The 21,013-nt window shown below is 39.5% G+C and overlaps 1 protein-coding gene across 3 annotated transcripts in view; it reads right to left on the bottom strand.

The window, feature by feature from the left end:
• Window positions 1-20,449: 20,449 nt before the first annotated feature.
• Window positions 20,450-21,013, bottom strand: part of RPS6KC1 (ribosomal protein S6 kinase C1) — a 1,896,815-nt gene continuing 1,896,251 nt past the window's right edge. For all 3 annotated transcript variants that reach the window (XM_044055506.1, XM_044055508.1, XM_044055507.1), the window contains one exon: window positions 20,450-21,013. This exon is cut by the window's right edge and continues 1,286 nt beyond it. The gene's annotated coding sequence lies outside the window, so the exon portion shown is untranslated.

Genomic DNA, 21,013 nt, shown 5'->3' with positions numbered 1-21,013 from the left:
CTGAGATTGTTGATGGAGAAGTACAGAGAAGGTCAGAAGGAGTTGCATTGTCTTTGCGGACTTAGAGAAAGCATATGAAAGGGTGCCTAGAGAGGAGTTGTGGTATTTTATGAGGAAGTTGGGAGTGTCAGAGAAGTATGTAAGAGTGGTACAGGATATGTACGAGGGTAGTGTGACAGCGGTGAGGTCTGTGGTGGGAGTGACAAATGCATTTAAGGTGGAGGTGGGATTATATCAAGGATCAGCTCTGAGCCCTTTCTTATTTGCAATGGTGATGGACAGGTTGACAGACAAGATCAGACAGGAGTCCCCATGGACTATGATGTTTTCAGATGACATTGTGATCTGTAGTGAGAGTAGTGAACAGGTGGAGATGACCCTGGAGTGGTGGAGATATGCTCTAGAGAGAAGAGGAATGAAGGTCAGCAGTGTAGCCAAGATCGATCTAATGCTGACATATTGATTGAGCCCTGGTTCAATATGGGCTCTCAGCCTAAAAATCCAATTTAATTCAATGGATTCAAGGTGGTTCAACCTATCGCCCCCTCGTCTATTGGATCTAACTATTTGTAAAACTCTGAACTCAAAACCATATTCAGGGTATGTAATGACATGCTTGGCCAATGCATTCGTAGAAATTGCTTTCCATATGTCATAAATGTGACCATATACTCAACCATATCTTTCAACTTTCTCGAAGTCATACCTACATAAAACGCTGAGCATTTTATGCAGGTAGCTAAGTAAATCAAATTAGAACTATTGCATGAAGCATAAAACCTAGGTGATAAAAAATAATCCATACTAGGATGTTTGAAGTCTTGTTTTTTAGTAACATATCTGCACATATTGCATCTGGTACAAGGATATGTGCCATTATTTGGGTTCCTGGTGTCTATGTTTGGGCCTCCATCATATCTATCTATCTATACATAATAACCTTTTCAGATTTTTGCTATTTCTATAAATAAATCTGGGTGTATTCCCTAATAAGTTTGACATCCGTTGGTCAACCATTAAAACATTCCAATTCCATTTATGACATAAGGAAAGCAATTTCTACGAATGCATTGGCCAAGCATGTCATTACTTACCCTGAACATGGTTTTGAGTTCAAAGTTTTACAAATAGTTAGATCCAATAGACGAGGGGGGGATAGGTTGAACCACCTTGAATCCATTGAATTAAATTGGATTTTTAGGCTGAGAGCCCATATTGAACCAGGGCTCAATCGATATGTCAGCATTAGATCGATCTTGGCTACACGTAGATAGATAGGTTTTATACGTTTTTGATTTGGTGACTAGATAATCTTTACAACATTTTTAGTCCATGTTTTTATTTTAATATTTTTATATATATACTGTTTTAGCAGCAGCTTTTGTATGTTTTTTTTGTATAGTTTTAGATATGTTTGAATGGGTTTTTTCAGATGAAACTATGAATGATTCATGCAGCATTTGCGATGAAATAGTGATTTAAGTAGTGCCACAATTGTTAATTGGTTGTTTAATTAATTCTTTCAATTAATCATCATACCAACTTATTTATTATTGATTGAGCATGTGATTTTATATATATATTGCTGCAGAAATGCTTGTAGTTAAAAATGATGAAGCGTGTATTATAACACGTGAAAGCGCTTGTTATTTTTACAACGTTATATTAAAGAATTTTATCTTTCGTGGTGGTCCTGTTCCAGTGTTTTTTCAGATATAGATATGTTCATAAGTTCATAGATAAATACTAGGCTATCAGTCCTGGGGCCTATATAAGCCAAGCAAAAAAGGTTCCCTGGCTTTCGTCACCCAAGAAAATTATTTTCCTGTGCCACTGTCAAGCAGTGCCGCAGAAGTGATCCCCGGGGTGAATTTTCTATTTCTCATCCAGCCGTCAAGATTTTTCTTAAAGAGAGCCAATGAGGAGCTTTGCTTGACATGAATGAGTAGTTTGTTCCAGAGTATGGGAAGTCTCTGGGACAGGAATCTATCTCTCCAGCATGTTCTGTTTATTGTGGTGACAAGGTTTAGGTCCCTGGAGTGTGCGGTTTGGAGAGATTGGGATTTCTATAAGTGTAGCATGTGTAACAGCTCTGGGTTTCACATAGTTTTGTATGTTAGGCAGAGATTGCCTCTGAGTAGGTGATATGCGACGGAGTAAAGCTGGAGTTTTTTGAGACGGTCTGCATATGGTATCTATTTGAGGCCAATAATCCTCTTAATAAGGTATTTCTGTGGTCTTTCCAACTGTTGCAGGTGTCTTGTGAGATACACGCCAAATGGGGCATTGTACTCTATAATGAGTCTGATGAGGGATGATTATAGAGGAACAACGACCTCCTTTATTCTAGAGGAGAACCCTTTTGTGATGAGGTGTGCCACATAGAAGGATTCCTGACTACTGTGGCAATGTGGTTATCAAAGGAGAGACTACTGTCCAACTGTGTCCCGGGGTCTCTTATCACACTTTCAGTGTTTAATGAGCTACCACTCATATAGATATATAGTAGGCTAAAGACCACAAGGCCCTTTATAAGTCTAGTGGGCAACCCAACCCAATTGTGCCCCCATTTTGTTTGGTGTCTAATATGAGGGTATGTTAGTTTGGAGGTGTTTAAGGGCTTTGTGATGTGGGCTATGTTAGTGAGGTAATATTTTACTTACTGTCTTTGGCCCACTTCAAGAGAAATCTTGATGAGTAGATGGGAAATAGAAAGTTCACCATGGGGATCACTCCAGTGGTTCTCCTTGAGAAAGGCACTGGGAACTAATGTCAGGTGGGACAATGCCAGGGCACTTCTATGGGCTAGGCTTGTCATTAGCCTAGTACACACCTATGAACCTATTAGAGACACAGCAGCCAGATCTGGGATGAATTTACAATTTCTCTTCTAGTGGTCAAGGTTACATTTGAATAGGGTCAGGGAAGAATTCTGCTTCACATGACTGGAAAGCTTATTCCATAGTGCAGGGATCCTTTCAGACAAATATCAGTCTTGTCAGCATATTCTACTTATGTAACAGGCAAAGCTTAAATCCCTGGATGTAGAGTTTCTAGTGCCATTCATTTTGTGGATGTGCAAAAGATCCATCAGTGTCAGATCTCAGAATGCCTTAAACACCAAGCATTGATCACCTTTCAGTAACCTGCAGGGGAATGAGTATAGAGATAGGGCCTTAATCTGTGTAGGACAGTGGTGTGTTAGGGTCTATATCATATAAGCGAACACACGGAATTGCAAACGCTATATAATCGATCCACAATCCCCGAATACCCAAAATGTCGAACACACGGATCAGGGAAAAAAATTGCTGATCCGTAAAAAAAAAAAAAATCAAAACACAAAATAAAGTGGGGGGCTTCACCTCCACCTCCCCACTTAAATATACCAACTCCAAGATTTCACCACAGAGAAGGAAATGTCAAAGTCACAAAAATGGCTCAGTGATTTTTTTTCACTGTTCCATGCTTTTGGTATTTTGCCATTTCGAGTAATGACATTCGAGTAAACCGCATTCGTAATTCATTGCATTTGCTAAAATAATAGGGACCTGTGTATTAATACCCTGAGCTGTACTGGTGAGGAACATCTGTGGGAGTTCCAACTGTTGCAAATACTTGGTCAGATGCATGCTGAGGGGGGCACTGTATTCAATCATGGGTCTGAGAAGGGTTGAGTAAAGCAGTACTATAATTTCCTTGGACTTGGATGCCATAGCCTTATTTGTAAGTTAGGCAACAATGAATGGCTTTCTTACTACCTTGGCTACAATTTGGCTGAAGGCCAAATTACTGTTTTATTGATGGAGTCCATTGGCTTATGTGGCCATTTTCCCAAAAGGCACTATAATACACTTCTTGGCTTTGAGTTTTAAACCGTGGCTTTGGTACTAATCATGTGTCTGTGTTAGGCCCTCTAGCAAGTTGTTAAGTGTCATGGGGGTATCAATATTCATTAAAGATAAATACACCTCCAGATTGGTTAAACAATATGACTCCCTGGAAATACTTCAGACACCTACTGAAGTTATTGCCAGCTAAAGGACCCCCTCCATGAATCAGGACACCTACTCTGCCTATTTGGATCTACTTGAGTCTACCAAGATACATCCGAACAACATTGTTTTGGGTGACTTTAACTACCCATTCACTGACTGGGTAAATTACTCTTGCCCAAACTCACTTGCCCAAAGGTTCCTCAACTTCGTTAACCCCAATGCCCTGGATCAGTTGGTTGGCACCACCACAAGGGGTTCCAATATCCTGGATCTAGTGCTTACCAATATGGGGGACCACTGTAGCACCCCCACTGTGAGGTCTTCCCTGGTGAGATCTGACCACAAATCAGTCTCTATCACACCTACCCCCCCCAGCAGCAACTAAAGTATAGGCTGCATTTTACACTAACTTCAGAATGAACTGGCTCCCCACCTAAGCACCATGTTCAATCATAGCCTCACATCAGGCTTTGTGCCCACTGAATGGCACACAGCAACAGTTGCCCCACTCCACAAAGGGGGAGCCACCACTGATCCCGGGAACTACCACTGCATTAGCCTGATGAGCCTGGTCTGCAAGGCCATCATGGAACTCATAAACAAAGACATTGGTAACCTCCAAACTCTGGACCCCACCCAGTTCAGGTTTGTGAAAGGCAGACCATGCCTCTTGAACTTGATCGACTTCTTTGAGGCAGTCACCAAAGCTGTAGACGAGGGTATGGTGGTTCACATAGCTATCTTGACCTCACCAAGGCTTTCAACATCATCCCCCATTCTGGAATTATAGCTAAACTCACTAAACTAGATATAAATCATTATGTCACAAGATGGGTTGCCAACTGGCTCACTGACAGAACCCACACTGTAAAAGTTGCAGACTCCAAATATGACTTCAAACCAGTGAAAAGTGGAGTACCACAGGGTACAGGCTAACACAGAAGGCCTCTGGCTAACAAAGTTCACAGATGACTGCAAACTAGGAGCCATAGTTGAGTCCTCAAATGATGTGGACATCCTACAGAAAAAGAGCCACAGTGAGACAGATGCCTGGTGTCAGAGCCATGGCCTCAACCGTAATGCCAAAAAGTGCATTGTCATCCCCTTTGGTAAAAACTCTGCACCCATGAACTACCACATAGGCATCAGTCTACTTAACACTGAATGTGTGATAAAACACCTTGGGACCCAGGTGGACAGTAGTCTCTCCTTTGATAATCACATCGCCACAGTAGTCAGGACGTCCTTCTATGTGGCACACTTTATCACAAAAGGGTTTTCATCCAGGAAAAAAGAGGTCATTGTTCCCCTCTACTTAACACTCATCAGACCCATTATAGAGTACAATGCCCCTTTTGGAATATACCTCACAAGACATCTGCAGCAGCTGAAAAGGCCACAGAAGTACCTCACAAAGAGGATTACTGGCCTCAAACAGATGCCCTACACATACCGTTTCAAAAAAACTCCAGCTTTACTCCGTAGCATATTGCCTACTCTGAGGTGATCTCTGCCTAACATATAAAGCTATGTCAAACCCAGAGCTGTTGGACATGCTACATCTAAAGAAATTCCAATCCCTCTGAGCTACATGCTCTAGGGACCAAGCCTTGTCACCATAACAAACAGGACATGTTGGAAGGATAGATTCCTGTCCCAGAGACTTCTCATACTCTGGAACAAGCTACCCATCTATGTCAAGCAAAGTTCCTCATTGGCACTCTTCAAGAAAAATCATGATGAGTGGATGGGAAATAGAAAATACACCCCCAGGGATCACTTCTGTGGCTCTGCTCGACAGTGGCACAGGAAAATAACTTTCTTGGGTGGCGTAAGTCAGGAAATTCTGTTGGCTAGGCTTACTTAGGCCCTTGGGCCGATAACCTAGTACCTACCTATGAACTTCTCCAAAGCAGATTATAACCTCTTACTGAATGGTATAAATAGCTTCATTGCACCTCCCGCCTCAGATGGAACTGGCAACTATGCAGACTTCTACACCAATGCTTTATACAATCACTTCTATAACTGCATTGATTTGGCTGCACCTGATAGGACCAAAACAGGCTCCTCAAGGAAGAGAAAACCTGCCTGTGGACAACTACCATTAACAGGCCTTACAATAAGAGGAAGAAATTGCTGTCTAAGAGTAAGTGTGAGCAAGCTCTAAACTGGAAACACTCCCTCCTCAGTTTAAACAAGCAAATAAAACTTCTTGTGAAGTCCTCCAAAGCAAACTACAAATCCAAATTAGCTTCCTCAACTAAGGACAACCATAAGGCACTCTTTAGTTACATTCGTAACCTAAAAGGAAAGGCCCAGATTTGTGCCAAACTGGTAGTTAATGACACCATATATACTGAGCTTGTTGACATAGATAACCTGTTGGCTGACAGGTTCTGTGAACACTTCACTCCCATGTCCCTGCCACACATACCCCATGACATCCCTACCACCTGTCTCCTACCTTGTATCTCTAAAGACCAGGTTGTAAATGCCCTCTCTAAGGCCAAAACACAGCATCTATGGGACCTGATAACATCCTAGGCTGTGTGCTACAACAGCTCCAACAAGAATTAGGAACACCATTGGGTACTCTTTTCAATCATAGTCTAAGCACTGGCTTCGTCCCAGCTAAATGGAAAATGGCCACCGTTATTCCCTTGCACAAAGGTAGTGCTTCCACTGATCCTGGGAACTACAGACCTATTAGCCTAACTAGCCTTATCTGCAAGGCCATGGAGTGAATCACAGGGGTCCGAATGGAGAGATGATAAAATCAGCATTGCTGGAATTTAATTCATCCTCAAGTCTTGGTGAGTACCTTAACGAGGAGGACCATGTTTTTCAAAAAATCTCACCAAGGTGACAGTGATAAATAGATTGTGTTTTATATAGCACATATCATGGACAGAAGTTGGTTAAAAATAAAGAAGACAGCTGGGTGCACAAGTCCCAGGATAAAAAATTGCCCAATCCTGGTCGGCGCTCTGGTACTATGACTGGAAAAATCGACAGTGTAGAATCCTTAAAATTGGAAATATTCCTACAATGGGGCTAGGCCAGGCCCAGGGGGAGTAGCGGTCCAGTAAAAAATCAGAAAAACTGATAGTCCAAAAAAGAGTCATACAGACGACAGAATGGACTATTAAGGATAAGAAAGAAATTATGTATTGTTACTATTATGCAAGAAGACAAGAATTTCCAGACAAAAGATATACAAAAAGACTGAGAGAAATTAGAGGAAAGAAAAATACTTCTACAAGAAAAACTGTCAGAAGCTTCAAATAAAAATGGGTGTTCATTAATACAACAGATCCATGAAAAACACTTTATAGACCAAGAAACCTTGTGCTGTTTGGAAAAAGAAGCAACTGAGGATGTGCGAAAATGTAAAGAACAAAATTTAGAGATGTTTGAAGGCTATAAAAAGAAATATGGACATGTCAAAGAAAGAGCGATCGGATATGGTGCAATATTTAAGCAAAGTAGAAAGCCAAATTAATCAACACAAAAAGGCAGTCCCAAAGATATTTGAAAAGTGATATAGGCAATGGCATTCAGATGTGGAAAATTTCACAATAAAAAAAATAAGATCACAAAGAGGGAATGCAAAACAGATTAGCCAAGTAGAAGCTGAAGTTATGGAATATGTGCTAAGTGAAGGATCCTGAGTAGAAAGTCTAACACAGGTCATACCACAGCATGATGGAACAACTAGTTCCCAAAGTAAGAGAAACAAGAGGAGCAGGAGATATTTGAAGAATGCATATGGACAAGGGAAGGAAAAAGGGATTTAATATGGTGCAATATTTACACAAAGCAGAAAGCAAAACTAATCAATGCAATAAGAGCAGCATCAAGGATATTTGAAGAGAAATACAGGCACAGAGATCCAGACATTGAAAATGTTATAGTACAAAAATCAGAAAACACAGAAAAGAGGATTAGTAATGGAGAAGCTAAAGAAATAGAAACTGAGGTTATGGATTATCGAGAAAGTGAAGGATTTAGTGCAGAAAATTTAACTCAGATAATGACAACAGGATTAAGCAACAGACACCCAAATTAAGGAGAAACCAGTGGAGCAGGAAGCATTTAATTAGTTGACATATGAAGATACTTTGGAGCCTCCCATAAGAAACCAGTACAAAGGTTCAGTTGGAGCTATAACACAAGGGAATAGGAAACTCTGGCAACTCTAACACAGTCAATGACATGGAGTGATAGGCCAGTGAGTTCCCATATGAAAGAGAAATAGATGACACAGAGTAACATTGAAGAAAACATGGCACAGGAAGAAGCTCTGGAACTTTCTATAGAATGCCCATAGGAAATGGCGAACAAAGAATGTGCTCTCAGTTTAGAAGAAAATGGTCAATGAAAGAAATAGACTGCAGAAGGTCAATAAAACCCAAACAGTTAGAAGTTTGATAAAACAAATGAACAAAGTAATTAGGACTGTCCATATAGATTTGTGTGATGTAACAGAAGTAAACAGGATACATTACTGTGTATCCAAATTAATAACAGATAAAGCCCTACCACAAGAACACAGGGTAGTAAGGGAAAGGACAGGGAGAAATCAAATGCCATCATGGAAGTATCGAACAGAGAAAACAATAAAGCAATTAAGAAGTGTCACTGTTAGAAGAGTATAAAAGAAGGAATACATCAACAAAAATACTCAAAGATAGAGGTCATAAAAGCAATGCACAGTATTATAACGGATCAGGATTTATCATGTACTATCACAGATAATAAACTAAAACTATCAGCACAGGCAAAAAAACTGAAAAGATACACATATAAATGTAAAGGAAAAGTATAAAATAAGCAATTTATAGATGATCAAAACAGTTTTATACAAAACTGGGAAACAAGGTAAAAGGAACTGAAAGACCACCAAAAAAGAAGAAATAGATACATTTTGGAGAAGCATTTATGAAGATCCTGTGGAAAACAACAAGGATGCTAAATGGATAGGAGTAAAAGAAAGAATAAGAAGTTCAAATGTACAGGACATGAAATAGGTTTCGGCCAGAGAGATTGAAACAAAGTTAAGAAAAACCTCTAATTGGAAAACCCCAGGCCCAGATGCAGTAGCTAACTTCTGGTTAAAAGTATTAATATCTTTCAACAAAGATTCAGCCATGCGTAAGAATTATTTATATGGGCACCCCAGACAGACACCAGCTTGGTTAACAACAGGAAAAACAATGCTCCTACTTAAGAGTGAGCCTGCAAGCTACCCTAAAAGTAATAGACCAATAACTTGCCTTCAGACGACGTATTAACTATACACTGGAATTGATACCGAAAGAGTTTATAGTCAACATACCAAGAAGAAAGGCACTGGGGCAGTCAAAAGCATGGAAACAACTGACGGATTCAAAAAGATTTAATAAGTTGAAGTGCTTTTCGTTTGCTTCCTTTAGCATAAATTCCTGGTCTGTGCTAACTATTCGTGCTGCTCTCACTAGTTGTCCTTTTACTATGGAGCGCTTCTGGTAGTGAGGGTGACAACTGGAAAAATGTAAGAAAGAGTTGGAGAAGGTACTCTTCCTATAAATATTAGCAACATAACCTCCTTGTTCTAAATTCTTGGATAACCGTATGTCCAATTATGCTATGACTTCTTTATTAAAGTTAGCTGTAAATTCTAAAAATTGTGTTGATTCATTAAAGGTTAGCTATACTTTTATACTTAGTATTTATATATTTGTGCTTTATTTTATTTTATTTAGTAGGTTTACTTTAAGAGGAATATCTTAGAGAAGGGTACATGTGTTGTGAGCGATGATTGGTCTTGCTGTAATTGTTCTAATTATAATGAGTATTTAAATGTGTGTTAAGAGATTTCAAGTTTTCAAACTGTCGTTCTGAAGAAGTTTGCTAAAGGAAGCAAATGAAAAGCGCTTCAACTTATTAAATCTTTTTGAATCCGTCAGTTGTTTCCGTGCTTTGGACTGCCCCAGTGCCTTTCTTCTTGGTTTGTCATCTGCAGATTTTCAGGTTTAGAGTTTATAGTCAATTTGAAAAAAAAAAACTCAATTATGGCAATAGAACAAAAGGGTAATAAAAGAAACTCATATGGAACAAAGGATCATTTGTAGTTAAAAATGTCATAGTGGAGAACTGTAAAACGGGGAAGAATCTAAGTATGGCATGGATAAACTACAAAAAAGTATGTGACAGTAGCCCACATTCATGGATAAAAGAGTGCTTATAAATGTACAAGATACACCCTACACTAACAAACTACATCACAGCGACCATGAAACAGTGGCAAACCACTTTGCAGTTAAGCCATAATAAAGAACAAATTATTATTCCAGGGATAAAAATTCAAAGGTGGATATTCCAGGGCGATTCTGTCACCACTGCTCTTTTGCCTTGCCTTTAACCCATTAAGTTGTCTGCTTAACAGATTAGGTCATGGCTATAATTTGGGACCAAGAAAGCAACAAAGTGTAAAGACTTCTCATCTTCTCTTTGTCGATGATTTAAAACTGTATAGGTCACCAGATGAGGAAATGAAAGCACAACTGCAAGTAGTCAAAACTTTTTCAGATGACATAATGTCATTTGGTCTTGATAAATGTGCAAAAGCAACCTTTAAAGCAGGAAAGCTGCAGCACCAAAAAAACATCAGATTGGGACAAGAATGTGATATAAAAGAACTTAAGCCAGAGGGAGTGTATAAATATTTGGGAAATGATGAAGGATCAACAATGAAACATGAACAAATGTGAATAAAACTCAGTAAGGAATATTTTAGAAGACTTAAATTAATCCTGAAAACAACATTGACATCTAGGAACAAAGTTCAAGCTATAAATAAATTTGCTCTCCCTGTCCTAACTTACAGTTTTGGAGGGACTGACTGGACCTAAAAGGTGTTGAACAGATTAGACAGAAAAACAAGAAGGATGCCTCATACTCATCAAATGATTTATAAAAATCAGTGCATACCAAGATCACATATTCCCCGTTCCGAAAGTGGTATGGTCCTCCTTGAAATTGATTAAAGTACAGATCTTCAATCATGGGACTGCACACATATCTGCTGACCTCACAAGACCCAAACATAGTGAAAGTTTTGAAACATCAGGAAAATAAATCTAAGATGACTTCCCTTCTTGGTCTAGCAGAAGCATATCAGAGTCAAGCGGGAATGGAAATCAAACCAGAAATAGACAAAAATCAGGCAGCAACTGAATGTGCCAAAAAACAAAAGAATATACGGTAAAGGATCAGATGAGAAGGCAAGAAATGTGGAAAGTGCATAAATACAGTTGCAAGTATAGAAAACTCCTGGAACAACCTCATGTTGATCAGGATTGAATGCAGGAATGTTTAAGAAGAGGCGAATTCAAACCAAGAGATGAAAGGTAAATGTTGGCGGCCCAAGATTGTGGACTACGTACACATTGTAACCAAAGTCCATTGAACACGTGAGAGAAACAGACAAAATGTAGGTTTTGTAAACCAGAATTGGAAAGAGTTGCACACCTTGTTGCTGGTTGTGCCATACTAATGGCAGGAGGACTGTATACTGAAAGACATAATAATGTGGTAAACTGTTGCACTGGGGAATGGGATTGTGCAAACATTATAATATTGAAGTAGTTGAAAAACACTGGAAACACGAACCACAAAGCATCACAAAAAATGATGAAGTCTACATGAGATGGAATCACCCATTACCAACAGTTCAAAAGACAGAAGCAAGAAAACCAGATATAGTGGTCCATGAAAAGAAGACAAAAGTAGCACTGATCAATGAAATCGCTACACCCAGTGACTACAGAGTCTTTCACAGAGAGACACACAGAGTCATAAAATATCAGGATTTGCAGGCAGAAACGAGAGCAATGTGGAAGACAGATACCCACACAGTTCCAATAGTAGTAGGAGCAACATGTCTTCTAAAAAGACTACATTCGTATTTAGATATGTTACCAATACATGTAGCTGTATGAATTGTAGGAAGAGTCTTTACTGGGCACATTGCAGGTGGTGTGAAGAGCACTTCTGGTTAACATCAAAGATTGAAACAACACTAATTTCATGAACATTAATCATACTTTGACTTAGGAATGGGATCCATTCCCGTCATGGTATTAGGAACTCAAAAGATTTGGATAAATTAAAAAGGCAGAGACCTTATCAACAAAGATATAGGTAATCTCCAAACACATGACCCTACTCAGTTTGGATTTGTCAAAGGGAGATCATGTCTGTTAAACCTGATGGACTTCTTTGAGATAGTCAACAAGGCCCTGGACGAGGGACAATCTGTGCATACACCCTACCTAGACTTAGCCAAGGTTTTTACACTATCCCCCACTCAGGCTTTATTGACAAACTCACCCAGCTAGGTATCAACCCTTATATTATTAGATGGGTTGCTAACTGGCTCACTGATAGAACACATATAGTCAAAATAGGGCAATCCACCTACAACAGCAGACCTGTAACCAGTGCTGTTCCATAGGGATCAGTCCTGGGACCTCTACTGTTTGGAATCCATTTCTCTGAAGTACAAGCTAAAACTAAATCTCTGTGGCTGACAAAGTTTGCTGATGACTGCAAACTGGAAGTGGTCACAGAATCTCCAAATGATGTCAACATCCTACAAGAGGGTCTTACATAAAGAAATGATTGGCTCCAAAGTCATGGCCATAAATTCAATGCATAAAAGATGTATACCATTCCCTTTTGTTAAGAGAGATGTTCATGACAACTACCACAGCAATAGCAACACCCTAAGTACGCACTCAGTGTTGACAGACCTGGGCACACAGGTTGGCAGCAACCTTACCTTTGATCAGCATGTCTCCTGAGTAGCAAGAAGGGAACTCTATATTGCTCATCTCATAAGGGATTGCCTCCCAAAAAAAAGAAGTTATAACCTCCCTGTAGTCTTCCCTCATCAGGCCAATAACTGAGTACAATGCCCCTTTTGGTATGTACCTTTTCAAGCACCTGCAGCAATTGGAGAGACCACAAAGGTTCCTCACAAGAAAAATTCAAGGTCTTCAGCATCTGTACTATGTGGATCATCTGAAATCACTGCCACTTTATTCTGTTTCATGCAGACGACTCAGAGGCAATCTCCACCTTGCTTATAAGGCAGTCTCTGACCCTACTTTACTGGAAATGCTGCATATACGCAAGTTAAAGGGTGCACAGGTTACTCGCTCTAAAGACCTTAACCTGGTATCTAACATTAATAGAACCTGCTGGAGGGACAAATTTGTCTCCCAGAGGTTACCACACCTTTAGAACAGACTCCCACTTCAAGTCAAACAGAGCATCTCATTGGCCCTCTTCGAACGCAACCTGAACAATTGGATGGGTAACTGTAAATTCACCCTGGGCTGGTCCACCTGTGTCCCCCTTGCACAGGGGCAATAGGTGCTGATTGTGGAAATAAGGGTAGAACTTGGCTAGGCTTGTAAGTGCCCTAGGGCCATTAACCTAGTAACTTCCTATGAACCTATGATTGCCTGGCAGGTCACAATTTACAGCCACCTGCAAACATGGTGAGCCAGAGGTCCCTGATATTAGCTTTGACTTCCAAGTGGTAGCTGCTAAACACAAGAGGGCCCAGCATGGATCCCTGAGGTGCTCTACTGGCAAATGATCTCTTGGTAGAGGTGGTCTCACCAATTCTGACTTCTTGGGTATTCTGTGAGCCAGCTGGCAATTCAATGAGTTACGTAGGGATCAATGGCTATTTTGGTGAGTTTGTCAACAATACCTGAGAGGGGGATCATACTGAAAGCCTTAACCAGGTCAAGGTAGGTGGTATGCACCCTTCCCCTCATCTATTGCCTTGGTGACCCTTTCAAAGTATGCCAAGTTAAGAAAGCAAGACCTTCCCTTGACAGAACCAAACTGGGATGGGTCCAGTGTCTGTTGCCTACCAATGTCCTTACTGTTCATTTCCATGACAACTTGTTCCTTGGCTTTGCATATTAGATTTGTCAGACTGACCCGTCTATAGTTTCTGTAGTCAGTTGATGGACCACCCTTGTTAAGAGGGATGATTGTTGCAATCTTCCATTCACTTAGTATGTAACCAGTTTTGAGGGTCTAGCTGAAAAGTGCTTCAAGTGGTCCTGCAAGGTCACATTTTAAGCTATTTAGAAAGTTACCCAGAATACTGTTGGGGTCCACTGAGGTGGTGTTTTTTGCCTTGGCAAGTGCCAGCAAGACCTATTCTCCCTGCTGACAGTTGTAGGGGATATGCTGGAAGAGATTTCACAGGGGGAATGGTGGTGGGGGCTTAAGTCTGAGCTGAATTTGCAGTCAGCACATTTGCTATGTCTTTCTACTCAGTGGGTGGTGCCATTTACCATCAATTCTGCACTCTGCTGTGTGCTACCTTTAAGGTCTCACACTTAGCTGAAGAAGGTCTTGTGACTGTTCTTAGCCTTAGAACTAATCCTGACCTTATAAGTGGCCTTGTCAGACTTGAGTAATCCTCTTAGTTTCTTGTTTACTTTAGTCAATGAGCTCTTATCTTTATGACAGTAGCTCTTTCTTATTTTGGCCAAGACTTTTTTCTCTTTGTTATTTTCCCTGTTAAGATTGGGATTCCTGCAGTGTAGTTTGCTTTTGGTGTTTGTTATGGGCTTATTTCTAGTAGGCACAGCAGCCTCTATGCAGCCAGTCACGTTTGTACAGGGTTTTGTGAACAATTCTGCATAGGATGCTGTGATATCAGGGTTTGGGGGGACAACAAACTTTGACAAACTGCCACTCAGTAAGATGTGTTTGCTTTAGAATAGTTCCTAACTATTATAGGTTTAGTTAGGTTTTCTGAGTTGATTTTTATTTTGAAGGAGACAGCTTTGTGATCCAACCTCACCACTGAAGACATGACATTGGGGGGAGGAGTGCAGCACTCCCCCATGCTGGTGAGTACTAGGTCCAGCAGATCTGAACATCTGGATGGAGGTCATAGTATCTGGTCCAGAGTTGTCTTTCGGCTTATCCCGTTTAGGGGTCGCCATAGCGGAACTCCGGTCTGCTAATGTTTGGTAGTGGATTTTTACGTACCAAGTTACCAGCCCTGACGCACAACCTTCAATGAAGGCACGCCCATTCACGCATGCCTCCACACAGAAGACGCTCTAGCTGAGAATCTATTTGTGTTAATAAAGTCCAGGAAACATTGTGCCTGCAAGTTTGTGGCAAAGTATGTTTCCCAGTCTATAGAGGCCTTGTTAAATTCCCCCACGAACAGGGTATTCAGTTGGATGGTGTGTCTCTACTAGGTCTAGGTATGAGTTATGACATTCTTGGGGCATGGATGTTGACCTACAGTTAGCTAGGATATGGCAAGGGACTTTATCTATGGTGACCTGCACATGAATGAATTCCAGGGCATCATCTTGTTTAACCAACCTGCAGGTATATTTTCTGCTGATGTAGATCAAGACAAGGTGGTGGTGCTGCGGTAGCGTTGTTGCCTCACAGTAAGACGCTGTCCGGTTCGATTCTCAGCTACAGCGTCTTTTGCATGGAGACATGCGTGAATGGGCGCACTTTCGTTGAAGGTTGTGTGTCAGGGCTGGTAACTCGGCACGTAAAAATCAACTACCAATCATTAGCGGACCGGAGTTCTGCTGTGGTGACAACCGGGAAAAGCCGAAAGACACAACAACAACAACCTTGTCTGTGCTGCTGTTGGTCTAAATGTGTGGAAGACGCTATAGCCTTGCACTGCTGGAGTACTTTCTGTGGCTTTACACCAAATGTTGGTAATGCAGCAGATTTCTATATTCTCCAGAGTGAGGATAGCTTGTAGGGTGTGAAATTTCTTGTTGAGTCTCTGAGCAGTAACACCTTAAGATTGCAAGATTGCAGTGAGCGTTTTTTTTTTTTTTGGCTGTGTTGGAAAAAAAGGCTCTAAGGGGGGTGATTGAATTTTTAGCCAATATCTGAAAGCCCAGGGGTACAGGTGCAGGCCATCCTTGGCAAGGCAACATGGTCTCTTAACCATGTCTTCCCATGCTGACAGATACTGAATCCCCCTAGAATAACACCAGTAATTAAGGCAATTATTAGAATCAATAATTTTTGTTCATATTGTGGCATCATCCTTGGTGAAGGTAGAATGCTGTTCAATGCAAAGCACATACCTGTCTGTGCCATACATTCAGAGAGATCCATACTGTCTCTTTTCATATAGTCCAGTGAATATAAGAATCATATTTGTACCTGTGGTGCACCAACTTGAGTGCACATATGAAATTGTGGATCCTGGTTCCAGATAAGTTGGTGAACATTATATTCTCCTTGTCTAGTCTGGTGATTGGGGCAACACTGTGTCATACAACGGAGTTCCCTATTAGAAGAGTCCTAGGTAAAGTGCTTATTTGCCTTATGGCGTTTGGTGTTGGGGGGGGACTATTGGGTGTAGGCTTATTGTGCGGTGTTTGTTGTTTTTGGTGTGTGCTTTAGAGAGTGCTGAGGATAGGCGTTGCAGTTTGTATGCTAAGCCATTTGATCTTTGCAGTGTTTTGCATATAGTTGCATTGATATTCTAGCAGCAAAGTGAAGTAAAGCACTACTTGTGCATGTGTAAAAGGCAATGCAAAGATGACTGCAAGGGTAGACTTACATAATAATGCCCTGCCTTATATCAGATTTGCAAGCCCAGTCATGCTATAATGTCTCTTGATTGCTCACTTATACATGCAGTATGTTTAATTTTATAGCACATGGTAAAGTATTTAAAATCATTGTTTATTCAGTCAATATACCATAGTATAGACAAGCTCATAGCTGTAGCATGTGGGTTTGGTATAATACTGAATTAATGCTACCTTTTTAGGACAGCAAAGATCAGTTTTCGTTTTGCACGAGAAACTGATTTAATAACTTCATCAGATGCACTTCAAAGTAAAAGTAAATAGTCACCAAAGACTGCACATACATCAAAGTTTTATATAAATTTCCTACAGTCTGTAAAAAGGAACTACTGTATATTGTCAAGAAAGTATTTTACAAGTTACATTTAGAAAAAAATACCATAACAATTTGAGAGGTATTTGTGAAGGAGAGACTCAGGAAAATATAAGACAGCAAAAGCAGAGTGTGTATGCAAGTGTGTTTGCGTACATGAGGAAAGCACAGCTATAGATGCAAAGATAAATTTGAGCACATTAATTTTAACAGTAGTTTACTGTTTTTTTTAATGAAGAAATGTACAATGTCAAACATTGGAGAAGTAGGCTGAAGATGCTAAGCTGTAGTAGTGTTGTGCAGGATCTAAGAAGCATGGCATACCACAGTACTCTAACTACCAGTTTCTCAGCAGTCATTATGGCACACCCTCAATACCTTAGCAGACTACATCATGCTCTTTAGTATGTGAAATTGAAATGTAAGAGGTGTACATCATCTCCCTATTCCAAACTCAAGACTTTGGCTTCTAATCAACAGTAAGAATGCAAATGATCCTTCTCATCTGACAAGCAGTTTTGTTGAAAGCACAAACATTTTAGACAAGTATGGAAGACAGTGATGAAAGTTTTGCAGAATGGTTACTGTCATTTTGCAGTATAACAATCACTATGATGGATATGTTAACAGACCTGTTTTGCAGATTTTGTTATATTACATTACTTAGGCTGGATTTCATGGAATGGAATGAACAAGTAAATGCATGTGCTGAAAACTGCTTTGTAAACCATACACTCCCACATAGGCTATGTGGAATGACATACAGGTCTGCAGAGTTTATACTACTAAACAGCACATTTGCTTTGGGCTTTTACAGCTGACCATATGGATATGTTTTAATCTTTACATCCACTTGCATGTGGCCCCAGACTGAAGCAAAATGTTGCTTGCAAATGCAAAAGTCAGTTTAAAAATTAAATACCCAAAAGCAAATTGATACATAGACTTGCAGTACATGATGTTGCCAACACAGTAAGAATCCGAACAGAATTAGTAGAATATATCCACCCATTCCTGTAGTTATGTTAAGTGACAATAAGGACAGTAAATATAGATTCCAGTGCAGGCATTCAATAAATTTCAAAAAATCCCCACAATAGAAGTGCTGCCACATGGTGATAGATGTTCTACATGTTTAATTTGTGTGTTAAAGTAACACGAAGATTTTATGATGGTTCATTATTGAGTTAACATGTTTCAAAGACTGTACTTATTTCTATGGATGGCAGGGGCACACCTCTGTACTTCAGTGCCTGGCACGTGGCAAAAACCAGATAATAGGAAAGACAGCTGCTTTCTGGATCCAGTGACAGGCTGGAGCATGATATACTAATGAAAGTATACTGAGATTTCAGGCTGGAGAAGGAAACAAGATACAAAAAATGAAGTCACACGGTTTTATCCAGGGTCTTTCACAACACTCGTCTCATGTTGTTGAACAAAGTTTGTCTTCAGATTCATTATGCTGACAGCAAAGATTCCGTGAGTTTTACTGGCAAGTCAGCCTGGAGGCAAGTTGTGTCCCTGATATCAATGAGTACATTTCAATACACCCCGTTTTAAAATTAAGAGTGGACAAACTTGGAGTACAATTCTGTGGAGCAGTATTTTATTCTATTTTATCTGGGCACCGAATTGACAATACAATTACGTACAATATTTTTTACTCCAGAAAGTAGTAAAACACGGGTAATAAATTTTTATATATTCAAGTGTTATGTTTATTTGAATTCATATTCATTTACTAACATAATTTTCAATTTGAATGCTAAGTTATGCCTTTTCCATTTAAATGTACTCCAAAAACGTTTTACTTACATCTCAAGGGAATAGCTTTACATATTGTTCTTTCATGAGAGCAGCTGTATTGTCTATGTAAGTGTGAATTAGGGTCTTTACAATTTTAAAATTAGCCTCCATTTTCTGATCTGCTCATATTTAAACCCTTCCTCCATTTTGAATTTTGTTCTGATAAAGTTCAAAGTTACATTTGTCTAGGACAAAAGTGCTTAACATTTTTTATTTATGTAATATGTATGACCTACAATTTTTATAGTAGTGGCTTATTTAAGTGTTTTTTTATCTGTGTAACTCTTGAAGGTTCGTACTTCCGGATTCTGCTTGTTTTTTTCAAGTGAGTGTGCAGTTTTGTGCCTCCACTTTGCTGACAGCCAAGATACCATTACTCTTGACTCAGGCAGCAAAGTATAAGTTATCAGATCCAACACACAAGAGTAGGTGCAAGCTTTCTAATAACCACTTCCTTCCTATGGAAGAGAAAATGCATCCTTAATACATATAAATTAGAACAGCAAAGGCTGTCGTCCCACTGACTAGATTTGATTGATTTTAATATTTCTGAAGCATGTTGTGTAATAAATGAAGCATATTCTTCTGAATCACAAGTTCTCAATGCCCAAGCAATAGTCCAGATTAATTCTTCCTCCCATCACTAACAGCCAACTACACTACTTTACAACCAAACTATCTCTATCAACTGTAACCAAACCTATTAATGCAATAACTTCCTTATCCCCCCACCCCTCCATCACAACTAATATGGGCTACTCCTCTCACCCTACCTTATCTGACTACCCTATTTTATCTGCTTCACTCCTTCAACCATTACCTCTACCTAACTTACGGATGGCGCAGTGGTGCAATGGTAGAGTTGTCATCTCACAGCAAGAGGTTCTCCGGTTTGATTCTCGGCTGTGGTTTCCTCCCACGTTTCAAAGACATACATCTGGAGTATTTTTCCCTGGGCCTCTGCTGAAATTGGCTTTGTTCCAAGTCAGACTTTCCTAGTAAACAAATGTTAAATAAATAAGTAAAAAACTTTCTGACCAAATCCACCCTCCTTAGATTTTTACTAGTTCTTCCCTTCATCCAGTCTCTACTATCACCTCATAGGACATGTTCAATTAAAAATCTACTGCCTAACTGAAGAGTGTATATAAACTACTACACAACTTATACACTTGAGTACTAAATATGACTGTACACAACAATGCTATAATTTTTGTTTATTACGATGCTGTGCCAAATATAAAGCACATATTATGTCATATTGTACTCAATGTAATCCAATGCAACTGTTTTTTGTATATTTGTATGTTCTACTGTGTGTGTAATTGCATGTAATTTACCTTCGGAGTTTTTGTTCCTGGGTCTCCACTGAAAATGAGCTCTGTCCCAGTCAGACATTCCTGTTAAACAAATGATTAAAAAAAAAATTGAAAACAATAACTGCGTTGTTTCTGTCCACATGACTTGTGCTGTGGGAAGATGCATATGCTGACTTAAGCTAGCACAAATGCTCTAGTTGGTGAACACAAATAATTCCTTAAAAAAACACAAAGTAAAACAGTAAGGAACTGTATGCACTCTGAGGCACTGCTTATTAGAAGCAGCTGGAACAATTTAAGACTATTTACAGAAAGTTGCAATTAAAAAAAAATCATATATTGCTTACTTAAAACTGATAGTGTTTATTGTTTCTGCATCATGATAAGGTGGAAAACATTTAAAGACTTTACATATTTCAAAATTCCCATCTTAATGACCACTGTAAGCTTGTACGTGAATGGACTAAATTGGTTAGTTCCATATAAATGTCCTTCTGTAGTGACTTGTGCGGCCATACCACAATAGAGTCCAGCAGCAACATTTTAAAAGCGAAGCATTGCCAATTGACAATATTAGCACAAGGAGTCTTTCATTCCCTCAAAGTAATGTGCAATAACGTTCAAAGTGCATCGCTTACTTTCTGATACCATCACTCCATGTTAGTAATGCTACTTACTAAATATGTTTACACAGGACATCCACATTTGGTACCTCAGAATTTTCTTGGTATTCATTTTGCAATGACTAATCACGTAATGTAGAAGAGCAGATATAAATAAATTGCTATAAAAGAAATATGCAATATGAAGGTTTAACAGCAAATTCTCAGTTAAGGGGAAACATAAAAAATACTGACTTTAATATCCAAATTAATGTAAACTATATTTAAGCATGTTACAATA

This window comes from Protopterus annectens, chromosome 1.part2 (assembly GCF_019279795.1).
Source record: "Protopterus annectens isolate FY-2018-M chromosome 1.part2, PAN1.0, whole genome shotgun sequence".
Classification (NCBI taxonomy): Eukaryota; Metazoa; Chordata; order Ceratodontiformes; family Protopteridae; genus Protopterus; species Protopterus annectens.
This window is presented reverse-complemented; position numbering and strand designations above follow the sequence as displayed.